The sequence below is a fragment of the Anser brachyrhynchus genome, assembly GCF_964034855.1.
Source record: "Anser brachyrhynchus genome assembly, chromosome: 8".
Lineage (NCBI taxonomy): Eukaryota > Metazoa > Chordata > Aves > Anseriformes > Anatidae > Anser > Anser brachyrhynchus.
Window position 1 is genome coordinate 15,936,284 of NC_137702.1, and position 17,810 is coordinate 15,954,093.

At 43.5% G+C, this 17,810-nt stretch overlaps 1 protein-coding gene across 50 annotated transcripts in view; it reads right to left on the bottom strand.

Annotated features, from left to right (window-relative positions):
* LOC308199202 (uncharacterized protein) overlaps positions 1–17,810 on the bottom strand; it is a 506,154-nt gene that overhangs the window by 14,217 nt on the left and 474,127 nt on the right. For 45 of the 50 annotated variants that reach the window (XR_013954445.1, XR_013954446.1, XR_013954466.1 and 42 more), the window contains 3 exons: positions 17,068–17,226; positions 15,406–15,640; positions 1–10,718 (listed from right to left, as the gene is read on the bottom strand). The exon at positions 1–10,718 is cut by the window's left edge. The gene's annotated coding sequence lies outside the window, so the exon portion shown is untranslated. The remainder of the gene's footprint in view (positions 10,719–15,405; positions 15,641–17,067; positions 17,227–17,810) is intronic. The other 5 variants (XR_013954488.1, XR_013954489.1, XR_013954447.1 and 2 more) reach the window with 2 other exon arrangements.

A 17,810-nucleotide genomic window follows, 5' to 3' on the forward strand; every position in this document is an offset into this window, starting at 1 on the left:
TGTAGTTTTGCATTCAATAACTGATGGCAGGATAAAGCCTTCCTGTCTAGGAGGATGGTTCATAGCTGCACAGGTGGAACTAAATGTCTCATTTCTCAACTCATACCCAATTTGGAGAGGATTTTGGCTCTTCCTATCTTGCAGAAGAGATCAGGGAGCTGCACAGGGACAATGAGCTCTCCCTGTGCACTGACCCCTGCTCCGATTTAGACACCAGGGACCTGCTGCGATTCATCTGGGAGTGTAACAAGGAACTATGGCACTAGGCAAATTACTCACTGCCTGACATTTAGGAGCTTATAAATTGTTAGGGAATATTTAAAACGATGCAAATGAATATTTTCATATAGTATATTTGGCTGTATTCCTGGCCTGTATTATTTTTCTGGGTTGGATACCTCCATCTCCAGCAGATATTCAGTCCTTAAAACTGTTTGGCTTTTATTTTATTCTATTTATTTTTCTGTCATCTATTATTCTAAAGAGATGTAATGGATCAGCCCAGATATATTTCATGTTGTGAAGAGAGGGAAGGAAACAGCCTGAAAATCATCTGCAGTTCAACATTGAGCTGATATTTGTGGAGATAAAGACTTAGTCCACAACATTTTTACCTTGTGATTTGGATTCCACGGGGTAACAATCAGCTCCAAAAATCTCATTGTGACACTGTTTTCAAAGTCAAATAAGGAGCATCAATGAGAACACACCACCCCCCAAGTGGCTCCCCTCCAGCTTCAAAACCCCAATTTATTTTTGACTTTGCACCATAAGACTGAAATGATTAATCTGTAATAGATTATCTCATAGATCTGCTAAAGAACAGAGGATGTGATTTGCTCAGGATTTGGCACACTGGCAATGGCATGTCATGGCAAGGTGCTTAATGAATACTGCACCACGGAAAAATAACATGCGTAAATCTCCAGCTACTGGAGAGGGATGTCCTCCTGTGTGGTGAGGGAACCCCCTCCAGTGATCGCATTGACCACCGACTGCCCACCAGTGATTAAGCACATCATTTCCCCCAGCTTTCCACAAAGACTTCTCCAAGCTTAGATGTTTGGCACAACCAGCCTTGAACTTGCATTTCAGAAGTGCTAAGCACCTACAACATAGAAATCGAGGCGTTTACTCCACCTCTGTGGTGCCCTGTGGGGTCTCAGGATGTATGTTATAGAACTGCAAAGTGTAGTTATTTGTGGGAAGTATTGAATGCCTGAGGGAAACACAAACAGCTGGATGGCTACATCGCGTTTTTGTGCTACCGAATGTTCACCTTCATTTCAGGGAGTAGAGGAAGTTTGTGTGGAACTCGATGCATAATTTATGGCACCGTGAAGCATTTACCAGGGGTAAGCCTGAGCCTATGGAATCCAGTTGAAAAGGGCAAGCAATTTTTTTAAACTGGGACGTGGCTACTTCTGGTGCCAAACCTAAAAGCCCAAAGCTGTCAAAATAAAATCAGAGCAAGTCTAAGTAACAGGCAGCAATTTCTGTTGGCACTGCCTACGTATTTGCCAGTTAACAGAAGTAATTGGCCTTTTCTCTCATTTTAGAAATTGCTTAGGAATGCTAGAAACTTGAGAAAAAATTCTCTCACCTGTCTGACCTTGGCCAAGTGCTGAAGAGCAATCATCCACCTGAGAGCGGGGTACCTCCGACAGCAGGCAGAGCAAAGGGTGGTTGTGCTCTTATTGCCATTCAGCGACACCTTCCTGCTGCTAAAACTCCATTTCTCTTTTTGCAGCATCTCGCTATTTACTAAGTAGCTGGAGATAAATATGGTGCTCTAACCTCCATTTCCTCTATCTTCAGGGAGATTTACCTGCCAGTCCAGGCAGTCCTTTCTGGCATCAGAAGTTGAACAAAGTTCTCCTTGTGGTAACGGAGTTTATTAGCCTGTGATGCCCCTTCCCTTGACCTGGCGGGACTTCTCCTTTGCTTGTGCTCCTGCCAGCCCTTGGCCTCCTGCGCGGGGTCAGTGAAGGTCTCAGTCTCCAGACTCTTAGGCCGTAACCGAGGGCCGTAATTCATTTTGTGTGCGCCATCAAGCAGCAGCTGTCTTTAAACCGCTGACCCAAGGCACAGGTGCAGGACAGCGGCATCGCTCATGGAGGTGCAGGATGGCGGCAGGCCACGAGCTGAGGCCCCATGGACGGGCGGCTGGCTGAGGTGGCTGGAGTGGCTCCGGGCCTGGGAACTGCTCCATGAGGCAGCGCTGTTGATGGACAGCTGTGACAGATGCCTGTGTGCTGTTATCTCCACAGCCATCAAAAGAAGATGCTTATAGCTTCATATTAGTTGTCTCTTCAGCTCAAAGGCACAGGCTTTCTTTGGTTGTGTGTCTGTGTGGTGATGACAGCTTTCCCCTTCATCTAACAGCCACACCGGAGCTTGCTGGGGCAGTGCTGACACTGTCCAGCCTCTGCAGCAACGCAGAGCACAGGGGAACAAAGGGAAATGGGGATGCTGCTGCCACAAACCCCAGGGAGCCTGAGCTCAACTCCTTCCTCCCTCTACTCAGGCCATGCTCGTCCCTAGAGAAATCAGAATTTGGGTTTTCCCCTCACAGACACCCAAGGGCCAGGCCCGGGCTCCACTTCTGCGCTCTGTTGGGCCATTCCGGCAGGGAAGTGAGCTGTACTTGGCAATTCTGTGGGATTTTGGACTTGGGAGATAGCAAAGGCAGCATCAACAGCTACAGTTCAGAGGGGAGAAAAGGGCTGTCTGCCAAACGGTGCTTGGAGCTCATGGGGGACTGATGCAAGTGGTCAGATTGACGCAAATTTCTTCCCAGCCACTTCATGAGCATTGCCACATGTATCGTTCAGTAAGATGATCTTTAGAGGCCCCTACCAAACCAAACCAGCCTATGATATTGTCTCTGTCTCCACCTCTTGGTGCTCCTAACCACAGGCTGAGGTCTCACCTGCAGTCTGGGGATGGTGGGATGCCCAGTGGCAGGGTTTCACCCTGGGAAGTGCTGCGGGTCTTTCTGTCAGAGAGGCCTGAGAGCGTCTGCCTGAAAACAGGAGTCAGGGCAGGCCTAGGTGGTGGCTCTGGCTCGGGAAGGGGAGGGCAGCAGGGTTTTTCTCCTGTCTGTGCAAGCCCTGATATCCCTGCTTCCTCGTGCCCGCCCTCTCCCACTGCACCAGGTGCCTAACTCCTCTGGTGCTGCGGGGTCACGTAATTGTCAGGAAAACCCAAACCCACAGCAGCAGACTTGAAACACTGGCACACAGACCCTGGTTCCAGGTGGCCTCAGCACCCACGTCCCGCTCCACCACTGCCACTGCAGGCTCAGAAGAGGGGCAAAGGTGGTGTGGCCGGCTGCCCTGGTGCCGGGGGTCTTGGCAGTAGGGTGTAACGTGCACAGGTGAATGGTCTGTTTTGCAAACAGGCAGGCTGAGGTCGTCTGGGTCTTTCCAGAGTCTCTGCTATTTTTTTTTTTCTTTGGGGGCAAGGGGGAAGCCAGTAATCATAGGAATAAAGAACTAAAGTAGTTGGATGAACCATAATTTCCTAGTACAAACTCTCCTTGTCTGTATTTCTAACAGTTACATGCTGAGATGGTTGCATTTTGGACAAAATAAGTATTGTAACAGTAATAATAGGACAGCTATAAAAAAGTCAAAGTTCATTAAAAAAATCTTCACCCATTTCATCACTAATTATTATTCCAATTCTGATCATTGATCACTCAAAGTGAGCTTTTTTTTTTTTTTAAAGAGATTTGTTAGTCTAACACAATGTTAAAACATGTGTCCAAAAGTAATGCATTGGTTTTCTGTGGAACAATCCATCTGTTACTACAAGAAAAGAAAGACAGGAAAAATAAACTTTATCCCATGAAATCAGACATATGAGAGAAGAATCCTTTTGAAACTCCCCCCCAGAAATCCCAACCTGAGTGCGGAAGGAGGTAGACAGGCATTAATGAGCAGAGTGCAGCCTCCACTGGATTCTTGCCCCTGGAAAGCAGCAGAATTACAAAATGGTTGGGCATGAAAGAAATTACAGATTTGCTACAGATATCTGCTGCTTAGTGCCTAAAAATTTAGTTTAAGGGGCCTCTCAATCTGTATATGGAAATGAGTCAAAAGCAGAAGCATTTCTGACCTGCTTGAAGATTTTTAGCATCAAACTTTTCTAGAATTAAAACATTTCCAACCTAATAATTTTGTACTCTCAGATTTTTTTTTATTTTTTTTATTTTTTAATAAAAACTGTATATATTTCAAATTTGTAAAGTGACTGGACAAAGCAGTGTTAAAAATTCAACTGCACTAATTACTAGCTGAGCAGCATAAAAACCTCTGAATAAATGTCAGTCTAGGAGATAAGCTCTTATCTTAATCTAATGACTCCACAGACTTAATTTGTCAGGCCAGCCTAGTTGATGAAAAACAGGTTTCTATTCTCTAGTGTTAGCAGCCACATCTTTCCAAATCTTTGAAGTTGGATAGTAATACCATCAGTGTCATCCTGCAAAAATCTTGTGACCAAGCCAATTTCATTCCTATTGTCCTGTTACACTAATTAAAGTTGTTTTACCCCCATTGGTCTGCAATAGGTGAAAATGAAGCCAATTTATTTTTAGTTTTGTTATATTCTTGGGATAATCATTCTTGCTTTTTTTTTTTTTCCTTCCCCCACTCTCAACAATGTGTTAATATTTGCAGTGCTCTTTTGGTATCAGAAAGCTGGGCTTTGCAGCAGGGCTCCACAGATAGCACAGTGCTATCCCAGGACAATTCCTGCAGTGCAGATGAAGTACGCAAGTCTGTGTGTGTTTATTTGTATAGAGAAGAATCATTTTGAGCTCTGGCAATAAATTTGATCTTAAAAGATGATTTTAGGTTTTGGAAGTTCTTTCCTAAAGGAGCATTTGACATATTTAGAGCTAAATGCACCAAATGTTCATATTGTTTGGACAAAGTGGATTAACAAATAGAAAAAAAAAAAAAAAAAAAGAAATTGGCTGCGGTCAGTGTTTCCAGCCCCCCCCACCTCAGCTCACCCTTCTGATGGGAAGCTGGCAGGCCTTTTCATGCACAGTGCCCCATTTCAAAGGATACCATTTAAGAAGAGTATTCTTCATCCCAATCCTGGTATTTAAACAGGGATATGCTTGGGTTTGAGGAGTTACTTGGGAGGTGAAATTTACACTGATGATACCCAGGAATACTACAGTTAGGAAAACTCGAGGAAAATGGTAAGATTAAAGTGTGACATACTGAGCCAAATCAGAGAGGCCAGGGGTCAGCTCCCGACCCCAATGGGCTGTGTGTGAGCATGGACACCCAGTTCCACACCTCAGTGCTCGGGGTGTAACAGGAGCTGGGTGCTGGCGTGGTGGCAGTCAAAGTCCGTGAGCCCCGGAGTTTGGGCCATGCTGCCTGGCACATCCCTGCTGCAGCGGACACAATGGGGCGGCGAGGCAGGTTGGGGATCTTTGCACCTGCAAAAATGTCAAACTGGAAGATGTAGTTTCCCCATCTTGGTTGGGTTCTGCAGCTGAAGTATACCAATGGAATCTTTTTAATACCCTGACTTGCACATCCCTGCTTATGGCATATTTTTGTCAGCTGGGGTCCGTAACATGTTGTCTTTCCTTTTTTACCCTCAACCCTCTGCAAGGGAGCAGATTTTGCAGAGCAGGGCCATGAAAAGTGCTCATGGTCCTAAATGTGACCCAGAAAGATGGGGCTGTTGGATAAATTAGAAGCAAATTTCCACAGATACTAGAGCACCTCTGGATGCAGATCAGTGCCTACTTCTGTTTTTTAAAGCTTCCAGGCTTCTTTTGCCTATGGGAGTTGGGAACACAAGAGCTTCTGAAAATCTTAAAGCCTGAGACATATTTAAGAACTGTTGTCTGTTGCTTCCCGGGATTGAGACAACAAAAGTTTTGAGAGCTCTGTGCTGCAGTCAGTAGCTGTCTGACCCTCTAAACACTAATAAACATTTGGTGCATGGTCTGCAAGCTTGAAGCCTCATCTGACCAAAGCTTAAATTATATCCATTGATTTCATCATGGAAGTGATGGTCCACTCCTGGACATGCCAAATTCATTTATGTTAGGGCTATGGCCTGGAATGGCATTTTTTTCATAAGAATTAATGGATCCTCATTTCTCCTGCTCTGAGTCAGAGTTTAAATCTACAGGCCATTCCTGACACAGCTGTAACAGAAAATGAACACATTGAAGTGAAATTTTCAAAGTGACATTTGAATCCCCTCTCTCTGATGAAATCCCACCTATTGATCCAGTCAAATGACTGCAGTCTCCATGGGTCCATCCTGCAAAGCCTCCTCGACTGGCTTATTACTGCAATTCTTCAGGTGCACCGCTACCGTCTTTCAGCAGAGGACAGGTGCCAGCTAATCAACTGGAAAAATGAAAGCTCCTAGAGATGAAATCCTACTTCAGGTGAAAGCAATGACAAAATTCCCATGGACATCATCTTAAGTCGGAATTTCCATTTTAATGCTGACTCCCTGATCTACGCAGTGGCTTTGACTTGGAATAACTCATTTATTGCCCTTTCCCCAGTAGCTGGTGCACTAAGGGGCTGACTCACATGGGAGCCGTGGCCACAGGGGCATTGTGGTAGGATCTAGCTGGCTTGAGTTAAACTGTCCGTGCACCAGGAGACTTTGTGGCCTCATGAGTCCCTTAGCTCCTTCCATGCCCTCCACCATTTCCTCTTGTCATTCCACTAAAAAAATTCACCTGCTTGGGCCTGCAAAGGAGCCCTGCCATTTCTGGGCCACCGCCTACAAGGAGAGCAACTTGGGGTGCTGAGGAGAACTGAAGCCTCGTGAAAGAACAAAGCTGAGTCCTTTGTAGAAAAATGTGACTTTCAATCAGAGAGCTATGGATCCAGATCAATTTTCCTAGCAAAAGGGAATAACTCAAGTCTGAAAACAAAAAGGAGCCTGTCACGATGAGATACAAAAGTATGGGGTTATCTGTCAGTCTTGATGAAGTATAGTGCTGACAAGCCAATAATGAGCTAAGGGCCACAGTGAGGCTACAACAAGTTGGAGCCACCTTGGCCTGGCAAACTAAAGTCCAAATGCTGGCACCACTACTGGAGGCAGGACAAGCATGGTCAATAGGAGCAGGACTTTCTTGATTTGCTAATAGAGTATCCCAGCTCGCATGCCTTTTGTTGGGTGAGTGGCAGAGTGTGCTAATGCACATGCCTTGCCTTGGCTCTAAATGGTCTCTGACTATAAAAGTTAATAGCTTTGATGCAGCATTCCTAAAAGGAAGTGTTTGTCAATTCTGCTCTAAGTGTTTGAGCTCAACAGTCTTAATTCAATGTGTCAGATAAGAGAAAATCATGTTGGTTTATATTTATGATTTATCACTTCTATCTTAGCACTAGAGATGTTTCGAGAGCAAACTAACTCTTCAGTTTGTGTTTTGCTTTGCTTTATGTGTGTATTTTTATTTTTTTTTAAATCCATCTAAACCTTGCCAGTCAAATCCATAACATTTCTATACCAGTGTCAAATCTGCTGGGGGTGAGAGGAAGAAACACATCTGGAATGCACAAAGGTAGTATGTTCTGATAAGTCATAGCTTATGGCTGGGTACAGCAGAGGTTTGAAAATAGGCAGGCAGTGAGTACAAAGCTGAGGCCCATGCTACTGCTCAGGTCAAGGTGAGCCACACTGCCAGACCCAGAGGAGCACTGAAGCCTGCTACTTCATGAGGCCCTTGGGCATATTCGGGATTCTTGAGCTAAGATTGGAAAAGGGGCGAGCCTGGTGAGCAGGCTGACAGATCCACAGAAAAGCAAAGAAACTTGTAGTGAACAAAGAAAAGACAGGATGCAAGCTATGTCTTATAGGTGGAAAAGGATCAGATCACCTCGGGAATTTGGGTGCTTAAGTGCCTTTGTTTAGGATCCACCCCAAAAAGGCCTTGATGATCTGGGACAATATGGGTGGAGAGGTGTCTCCTATACTTATCAGCTTTCCAGTAGCACCAAAGCCAACAGAAGAATCAGAGGTCAGTCTTGGTAATCCCATCATCTGGCCATGACTGCCTTTTGAGATTGCTACATGCATGGGACTAAAGTGGGTAGAAAACTGTCTGGGTTAATCTCAATGTTTCCATAACATGTTACCTGGCAAGTGAGGACGGCTGCTGAAATGTTTGCGTTAGGCTCTTGCTTTTACAGTAGTGCTGTGTAAAACAGAACAGCTTTGTGGCGATAATAGTGGCTTCCCCCACATGGGATGCTCTCTCCCCTTTCATTTTGGCCTTGGTAAGTGCACATCAAAGATTTTCCACTTCTCCTGTTTCAAAGGGAACCTCCACCCACCCGCAAGTAGCAGTAAGCATTTCCTCCCGTCTTCACAAGCTGTTATTGGCTCAAACACCTTCCCTGCGCTCTTTGGGAAAGGAGGCAGATAATGCAGGGAGAGCTGCAGTGATTCTTGGGACCAACAGTAAAGGTACCCAGTTAAAGGACTTAGCGGGGGGCCTCAGATTTGCTTGCAGAGGCCTGTGTGTCTTTTCTCGCGATCAAAGCCACTGTGAGAAATTGTGGTTTTCAATTCATTTTTTTTTGCATATGGGAAAGAGGATGGCTTTGTGCAATGGCTGTTTAAAAATACTTCAAAAGAACTTGAATCAGTCCATGGCTGTGCTATATACAAATTAAAATAATTGATTTCTGGCAGCCTTTTAGGAGATCTATAAATTAAAGGGATCACATTTCTGATACATTTTGGGGGACTTTATTTTATGCTGACTTTCAGAGTGCCCTCCATGCCAGAGCTGGAAGTCAGCCACCAAAGCAGTGAGCTTCTCACTTTCATTTGCTTTGCCCTCTTGTCACAGGAGCCACTGGGTCTCCTTCTGGAGCACCCATGGTTCCGGCAGGTCCTGGACCCATGCCAGCTCTGTACCCTTCCCGTTCATTTCGTGCTTTGAGAACTTTATGTCAGGAAATAGAAGCTGCCCCAAACCTACCAAGAACCTCCCCTCTGGGGAGTTTGCTTCTCTCCCCTTTTCTCCATCAGTAGAAACTGATACCCTCACCCAGTCTGTGTTGCACCTGGGCTGTCCCCATTGTGTGCACTGATGGCAATGGGTTCAGCTCTATCTGTGATGACCTAAAAATAGCTCTCAATTAACATTGCATTTCAAGAATTGGAAAATTTCCCAGAAGTCCATTCTTTTTTTTCTTTTTCTGTTTCATTACATTTTACAGTAATAATACACAAGCCTGTAGAAAACATGACGGGTAATGAAAAAATGTAATTAATATAAGCAGTGTAAAGCATTTTTTTCCCTCTGTTGTCCTTGCAGAAAATTACTGCTTTAAACTGAGCAGGATGTGAAAATGCATAAAGCAAACAGTAATATGCTGTGGTTTGTAAATATCTTATGCAAAATAGTTAAGTCAACTGCTGTTTATTTTTCTTACTTTGTGTCACAAGCTCTTACTTTCTTTTGTTCATTATTTTTTCCATTTGTTCTTTTTTTGGGGGGGCTTGCTCTCTTTCATCTTAAGGAAGCCACTGGGTTAACTATATTTTTTTCTGCTACAGCTAATTCAATCAAATATACAGGACAGGCTATTCCATCTCTTCTTACCATCTCCCGTTTGCTGGCTCTGAAATGCAACATATACTACAAAAGTGTAGCAAGTCAAGTCTTCACGATACGGAGGTTCTGCCCTCATTTTAATGGGATTAAAAAAAAAAAAAAAAGGGAAAACACCTATCCCGCAAATAAGTAGTTATCCCAAATCCTGCTACAGCATTATGACAAACTGTAGCCTTCCTGACGATGCCTGTAGAATTCGGCAGTGTTTTTATAAGGCTGCCCAGTCACAGTTCTGGAATGGGCTGTGAGCAATATGCAGTCAACACTAACTAAGATGGCACAGTCTATGCCAGCTCTCCTTAGAATATTTCTCTGTGGCTATCTGTAGAACTTGTAATACCCAGCGATATCTGAAGGTCACAGCAGAGTTTCTGAGCTGAAATACAAAACAGCATTCCAAACACATCTTCTGTGGCCAGGCAAGAAACTGCTTATGGTTTAGTTTCCCTCCCCCCTACCCGCAGCTGACATCCAGCATTAGTTATTGTTTATTTTTGTCTTGTTCCTGGTTCTAAAGGTTTCCCTTATGGCCCTGCTTTATGTGAACTTTCAGATATCACTCGGGGCTTCTCTGCCTCATCCCCTCTGATGTAGCCAGTTCCCCTGTGAAGGTAGGTTTCCCCAGCTGAAGATCTGTGCCTCTCTCCTGTGGCATTCTGTGCAGCCATTTGGAGTCCCAGATGTAGGAAATGAAATAATCCACGCTCATACAGTCATGAAAGTGCCCATCTGGCACACAGGAACATCACGCATTGGAAGCACACAAGCGTGAGCTCACTTTTGTTATGGCATTTCATAAACAGAGATGCAGCGAGCCAGCAAGTAAGGTCCTTTGGATAATAACAATCGTTTCCACCACACATTGTGTTTAAAAAATAGGGGAAGAAAAATCAAGACAAACTGGAAAGATTTTCTCTGAGGCTTCTGAGGAGAAATTTCTACTTACAAATGTTTTTTCCCAGTGGCCTTCTGTACTTATATTTCCCTGGTTCTCCCACTCTCTATGTAGATGTAAGACAATGGTGACAGCTGAAATGTAGCCAGTTAACTCTTAGTTACCTCTGCAAGCTCTTCTTCCTCACTGTTCAGTAAAAGAAAGGAAACATTAGATCATACTTACAAAAGTGAGTTCTATAAAAACAAATTGCATGTTACTGCTTTCTTATCACTACATAAAACTCACAGAAACAGTCTAATAAATGACCTCACCACTCAATTTTGAAGTATACAAATTAAAGACAGCAACAGATAAGCCAAGAGAGATTAATGTACAGTGTGTGCGCCTGTATGTGTGTTTGCATGCCTCTATGAGGACATACCCATATGCTGTTGACATTCAACCTCTGGAATAATAATTAGGGGAAAAGGCAGATGTGTAAATTCATCTTGCTGGGCAGTGTATATATGCTGTACTAGTCCCTGATTAATTCAGAACTTGAACACTAATCCAAAACACAAGGTTTCTGCTGGGATATGGTGGCTTATAAAGGGGTGGAATATGAGGAAACAATGAACAGCCCAAAATGATGGACTAAGTTCAATACCAATAAGTAAAAAGCAAGGTTATTTATATTATTCCAGCTTTGTAAAGTAATTGAAAAAAGACACCCTAGGCTTTTTTTTTTTTTTTTTTTTAATGTCATTGCATGCTGTAAAAAAGCCTTGGGATGTATTAAACCTCAGAAAACCACCATTAGCCCTTCTGACAGTGCTGGATCTTCAGAGGACTCCTCAAAGGGGTGAGGTTTTTAAGGTCAATAGAGAGCAGAGAGAGGTGTCTGGTCTCCTGAACCATCGCAGGCAAACCATGTCCAGTCCACAGTGGGGGCCCAGGCCTGCCAGGGGCAAGGGTATGCCACTCCATGGTTTATGAACATTATAAATTATGGATAATAGTAAAAGAAAATAGTCTCTGCATTTTACGAGCCATTTTTGTACTGTATTTGGCAAACAATATCTTTGTCCAGTATATGTTAAATACTAAGTGCTAAGTTGGGAAAACAATGATATGTTTGTAAATACGACAGACCATTACAATATACTGCTTCTCATTTGAAAAGTCATTTGTGCAAGAAATGATTATTGACCCATGATATGTAAATGATTGAAATGCAGAAATTAATATTTGGGTCAACTCATGTATTTTTCAACCATGAAATGAAAAGCTCAGTATTCACATTCTAATTCATACATGAAAGCATTACAGCACTATTACTGGGCTATTGTATTAATTTATTATTGTCTTAGTTAATGACATACAGAGTTATAACTCTACTTTCAAACTGAGGAAAAGGTGTTGCTATGCCCTAGCAATGTTTCAGCCCAGGAATGTCCCTTTTCCTGGACTTTTCTTGTCCTGGTGATCACAAACCAAATTCACAGCTAATGGAAGCAAATAAGCAGCACTGCTTGCACTAAGGTGTGTTTGGTCCTAACACACCTTAAATGTTGTACATCGAGGATCGGCTCCTACATTGCAGCTCCTCTGTTCCCACGGGGCCTGATTCTTACCTCTTTACCTGAGTTTTACACCAGTGCAATGCTACTTATTTACTGAATTAAGCCAGAAGTAAAATCAGCACAGGGTTGTTGCACAGTTGTCTGTTTCTTACTCTCAGGGGTTTTGGTTCTGCTCCCCCTCCTCTTTCACTGAACCACGGGGCAGTCAGCAAGCACGTGGGGCTTCTGACGGTGCTGGTGGGAGACACGTTCAGCCTGATGGAGTCGCAGCAGCCCCAGCCCTTCAGCCCAAGGTGACTTTTGTGACAGGGAGCTGAGAGCCCAGGTTGTAGCCCCAGAGACTCCGGTGCTCTCTTTCTCCCTAGAAGAAGCATCCCAAGACCTGGAGCAGCAGTTCAGCCTCAGCCCATGCTACGTTCTGTCCCCGAGGCAGCAAGAAGGTGGCCCTGTGACTGCGGTGAGGTTCTGCACCTGCTGCCATGCAGCGCCAAGGTGCTTGGCTGAGGTGGTTGATACGGGACAAGTCGTGCCTGTTAGAACTACAGTATGGTCATCTCTTGGGCTCTTATCCATTACATTTCAATTCCATCAGCCACTGAGCTTAGCTAGATTGACTCTGATTTAAGGTCAAAAATCCAAATAATTCATTACTATCTTATAAACTGTGTGCTCCACATTCATGCCTTTTAATGCAAAAGTAAACAATGCCTCATTTTTTGTGCTATGGGGTATAGTACCACTTGATGGGTCTATCTCCTTAAAGAGATGCATAATTTAATAACAAATAAGTGTATGAGTGAAATCTATGTAGAATGATATTTGTCATAGACAAAATGAATGGAGAAGGGATGGGCAGAATAATTCAGATAATACCCAAAATCAAAGCATCACAACAAAATCAGGATTAACCCACGAAATATGATGTATTTCATGAAATGACTGGTATATTCTAATGACCACAATGACTCAAATGAATTAAGCAGGGCAGTATTGCATTAAGGTTACTACAGAATTCCTACCTGTTACATGCATATTGGGTCACGCCTACAAGAATGGGCCAGATTTATCTTAGTTAAAATTACATACAACTGTATTTGCATATATCTTACAGATAAAACCTTTTTTTTTTTTTTTTTTTTGCATTTTGAGTACAATTGTGTATTTCAGATACAAATTATTTAAGCAGCTTTAAATGGCTCATTTTGATAGTGATAAAGCCAGCTCTACACAGCTTCCTAGCAAGTCCAGGTATAAGAGCATGTTTGAGTGGTGAAGAACTCATGCAGCTACCCCAGGACTAACTAAAATCATGACGCAGATGAAGCAGAGGTGGTGTTAATCAGTGATGTAGCCACTGCCCCCATGGTGTGAATAAGCAACCGCCCACACCAGCCAGATGTATAGGAGGGGCAACACCCTCTTGATCCTGCCCAATTAATCACTCTCTGTTTTTCTTAGCCTCTGGTGCAAAAGGCAGACCCAGATGACTAATTCTGGCAATAGAGGCCCTGCTTCTCAAGGAGACTTCCCTCTGGTAGAAGCACGATTTGGTTTTAGTTTTCTTATGGCCTATTCTTTTATTTGAGGCTAATGGCTGACATGAATCATAATGTTAGGAGGGGGGAGCACGATTTGTACCAGCAATCCAGAAAAGATGGCGTGTTCACCAGGGGTGGGAACAGAGGGTGCAGGCTTGACCACAAGGGAAGGGCAGCACTGGCAGCGCCTCTCCTCCAAACCCAGTGTCCCCGGGCTGATCTGGAGGGGCATCAGCTAGAGCATGACCAAGGTGGAAGCCGAACAACACGTGCTGCTTTGCAAGGAGCTCGCGTGGGAGTCTCAAACCAACAAGGTGATGATTACTATAGCCCCAGCCAAGCACGGCCTTTGTTTAACTTCACTAGTATGAGTAAGCTAATTGGCGTCACTGGGCCTGTACGTGTGCTTAAAAGTTATGGCTGTGTTAAAGTGCTTTGGTGGGTCAGGGAATAATGGATGTTTAGCACCTTGCAGGATGCAGCCCTAGGAGCAAGCCTTGCCCTGACCTTCTGCGAAGCAGGGGGGTGCTCCCAGGGCCTGGCTGTGCTCAGCCTGCGGCTGCACTGCCCCATGCACGCCACGGCTGCATAATGCTGGGGATTGTCTAAATCATGAAACAACATGTTGTACCAGGGCAGCCAAAAACAACAATAAAATTAGCAGGAGCCAGTCCAGCTGACTCTAGGAGAAGCTGCAGAGTTTCAGAATTAAATTTACCTCTAACCCTGAAAACTAAACTAATTGTAGAATGTAAGGCTCCCCGAACACGTTAGGGAACTTGATGGGAAAACCTCAGAAAAAAAAAACCACAAACACTTTAGATAAAGCCCCCATTTTAATTGTATCAATTCTGCCAATTAATGATAATGGAAGAGCAGTCCAATTAGCTAAATAGCTAATAGTTTTATCAAGCAGAGGCTGGCAATTTAAAGCAAACAAATTCTTTCTAATTTTATCCCCTTGCACACCAAGATGTTTAAAGGATAATGGGGGATCCAATAAAGGATATTGCTCAAATAGAGCTACGTTTAAATCGCCTAATGGCTTTAAGAGTTTTACCCCAATTAACAAAAAGAAACATGAACATCCAGTATGTTCTAGCATAATATCTAAAACTTTCATTAGAAAAATAATATATTCTCCATCTAAGGCCAGAATGGAAAACATCACTGACTTTTCCCTTAAAAAAAAAGATTTCTCCCAAAGCTAAGGCTCCCCTGTAACAGCAAAAGTATCAGAGAAAAAGGACTCTCCAGTATAATCTGAAGTATATAAATAATCTTCAAACTATGGTCATTATTTTTAACATAACTGTGGATTTGAATAAAGGAGATTGACCTATCTAACATATTTAAGACCAAATCCTACTGTTACCTAAATCTGAAATAAGTTAAGGCTATTGAAGAGAATCAAAAGCCTTTTCAAAATCAATAGCCAGAACAAATTCCTCATGATCATAATTTTGAGGATAAAAAATCCATTAAAGTTATGTCTTTGATTGCTATTAATGAAGCAATCTGGAATAAATCCAGAATGATCCATATGGATAATCGAATCTCATATTTTCTCACATTTTAAAGGGCTCTGATTTGGGCCCTGACTTATATGACAATGATGAGCAAAAGTCTCATTTCCTTCTGACACTGAGCTACCCACCCTGGACATTGGATGACATGGTCTCTAAAGGGAGCTAGAGGAGCAATGTATTCAACGCTCAAAGAAGAGCTCAGATAAATCAGCTTCCAGCCTCCCCGACAAATCCCCAATACCTCTTTGCTGCAGGTATTTTGGAGGCTACTGCAGGCTGCAGAAACCACTGAAATGCTGCCGTGGTGCTGTAGAAGGGTGCTGGGGGGGAGACGTCCACAGAGCTACGTCAGCAGTTGGGCCCATGCTGGGGAAGACGTGCCATGGGGAGTTCCTGCTGCCACATGAGTGCAGGTCCCTCTCCTGAGGGTTTGCTTCACTCCAGTGACCTTTCCTCAAACTTAGCTGCTCCAGAGCCTGCAAGGTTGAAGTCATTTGTTTCACTCACAGGGGCTTTTTTTGCAAGTCTGTTAATTATCTGGCACAAATCTGCCCCCTACTCCCCCCAGTCCCTTCGAGATGCTCGGAACCTTCACTGCCCTGCCAGGCTGAAAAATTTGCTGCTCATCCCAGCAACAGATTTTGAAAATTTCAGCCGAAAACCATTAGTGCTAGAACAGAAGACACAGTTTCCATTCCTGACTTTTTTTTTTTTTTTTCCTGCTTGTAACATCTCTCTAGGGTAGATACCCGTCTCCCTTACCTTCCCCTAAAGTCACAGTGGCCTGTGTTCTGGAAACTGTCACATCCTACGAAATGCTCCTGGCCCTATGCCACAAGACCAGGATTTGGCCCCTAGTCCCTGAGCAACACTGTTTCAGTGAGAATTCAATAAAGCACTTGTATTATATGAACCTGGTAGGAATCGATTTTTATTTGAAACCAAATTTCAGGTTTCAAGCAAGAACAAAAAGTAAGACAGCAGGTCAATACATTTTGTATGGGTATCACATTAGGTCAGAAAGATACTGAACTTTCACCTTTATTATCACCCTAAATTATCTTTGAGTTAAATTTAATTTCACAGGTTTAAGAGACCCTTTTCCTTCACTGACTGCACACAGTGAAAGATTTATATAAATATATATATGTGTGTACATATATATTCATCCAAAGCAGATGCAAATGGGTGTTTAAAAGGCTCCTCTGTATGTAAGGAACAGTTACTAACAGAACCACCTGCAACTGTAACAGCTGAAAATACTTATGAAGGCTTTCACTCCAACTTCACAACCAACTGATGCTCTCCTGTTTCTCCCACCCCTACAATCCTCTTCTGCATTTAGACACCTCTAAAACCTATGCAACTCCAAGCTGCCATCTGCTATAGGTGCTGCTTCTACTATATTGGCAAGCTCGGTGGATCCATGTCTCAGGGGTGCCTCTTTGTACAAGGGTGCCCTTGGGTGACCAGGGTCAATAAAAACTGCTGCTTTTCCATAAGGCTCCGTGCAGTTAGGATAGAAGGTGTCTCATTTCTACCCTTACTAAAAATGATGTAAACAAACAAAAAGACCAAGCATGTTAGGTTGAACAAAGATCCAACTATTCCCATATTTTGTGTCTGACAATTACCACCAGTCGATGTTCAGAATAGGAAATATAAGAACAGGCCAACGGCTGCTGTTTCACAGGTGGTATGCACCCTCCCAGCAATCTGTGGCTTAGGCAATCTCTAGTTTAAGCTTGTCTGGACCTGCGGGTAGCTGCTAGGGTTACCAAAATCTTCGAGCTAGACTAGAGGCCAACTGCTGACAATCCTTGAGAATACATGGAGGTTGCTGTTATCTTTTTAGAATACAAATATATCTTTTCCCCGACTTTTTAGAGGTCTGAAATGATACCTGCAACTCATCAGAACGGTTCCCCTTTCTTCTTCATTGTGCACAGCACTGAATGGATTTCCTCAAATCCTTTTAATGTGCTTGAACCTGAGTAGTGAAAGCAGGCACTTTACTCCAAACTTTTTGGAACTTGTGCAGCCACAGTAGTCCTGGAAACACCTGTGAAACATTTAGAGGATTGTTAGGTAAATTGAGAATACTTGAGGAACCTGAACCAGCACTGGCAACAACAATGATCTTTACTGGTGATGAGAAAGATTAACTATTTATTACCAAAATTTGGCCTTGCAGATTGTTGTTTATAGGAGGGAATATGCTATGCCCTGGCATTGGTAGGATGGCTGAGAGACTATGGTGCAGGCTCCAAGATTTTGGGCCCAAAGCTTCCAAGCTCCAACCCAGCCCTGCCAGGTGACAATCTACAGTGACCACAGAACAGCTCCTGTGCAAGCCAGACATCTCATCAAACTTAAGAGGTATCCTTAAAATAAACAAGAGGCAGATTCAGTGGGTTAATTTGATCTGGAAAGTGAAGTGTCTATTATCTGTATAGAAGCAGCGCCTAAGATGGTAGGAGCGGGGAGTGGGGCAGGGCTGTAGGAGCAGTTGGAGTGGAGCAATTCAGCCTGCTGAGCCTTCCTGTTACAGCCCTTACACAGAAGAACTCTTCCATCTCGATCTAAAGCTATGAAAAGTGAGAGGTTCTCTCTGCAGTCAGCCAGGGTCAAAGAAGTAATAGGTAA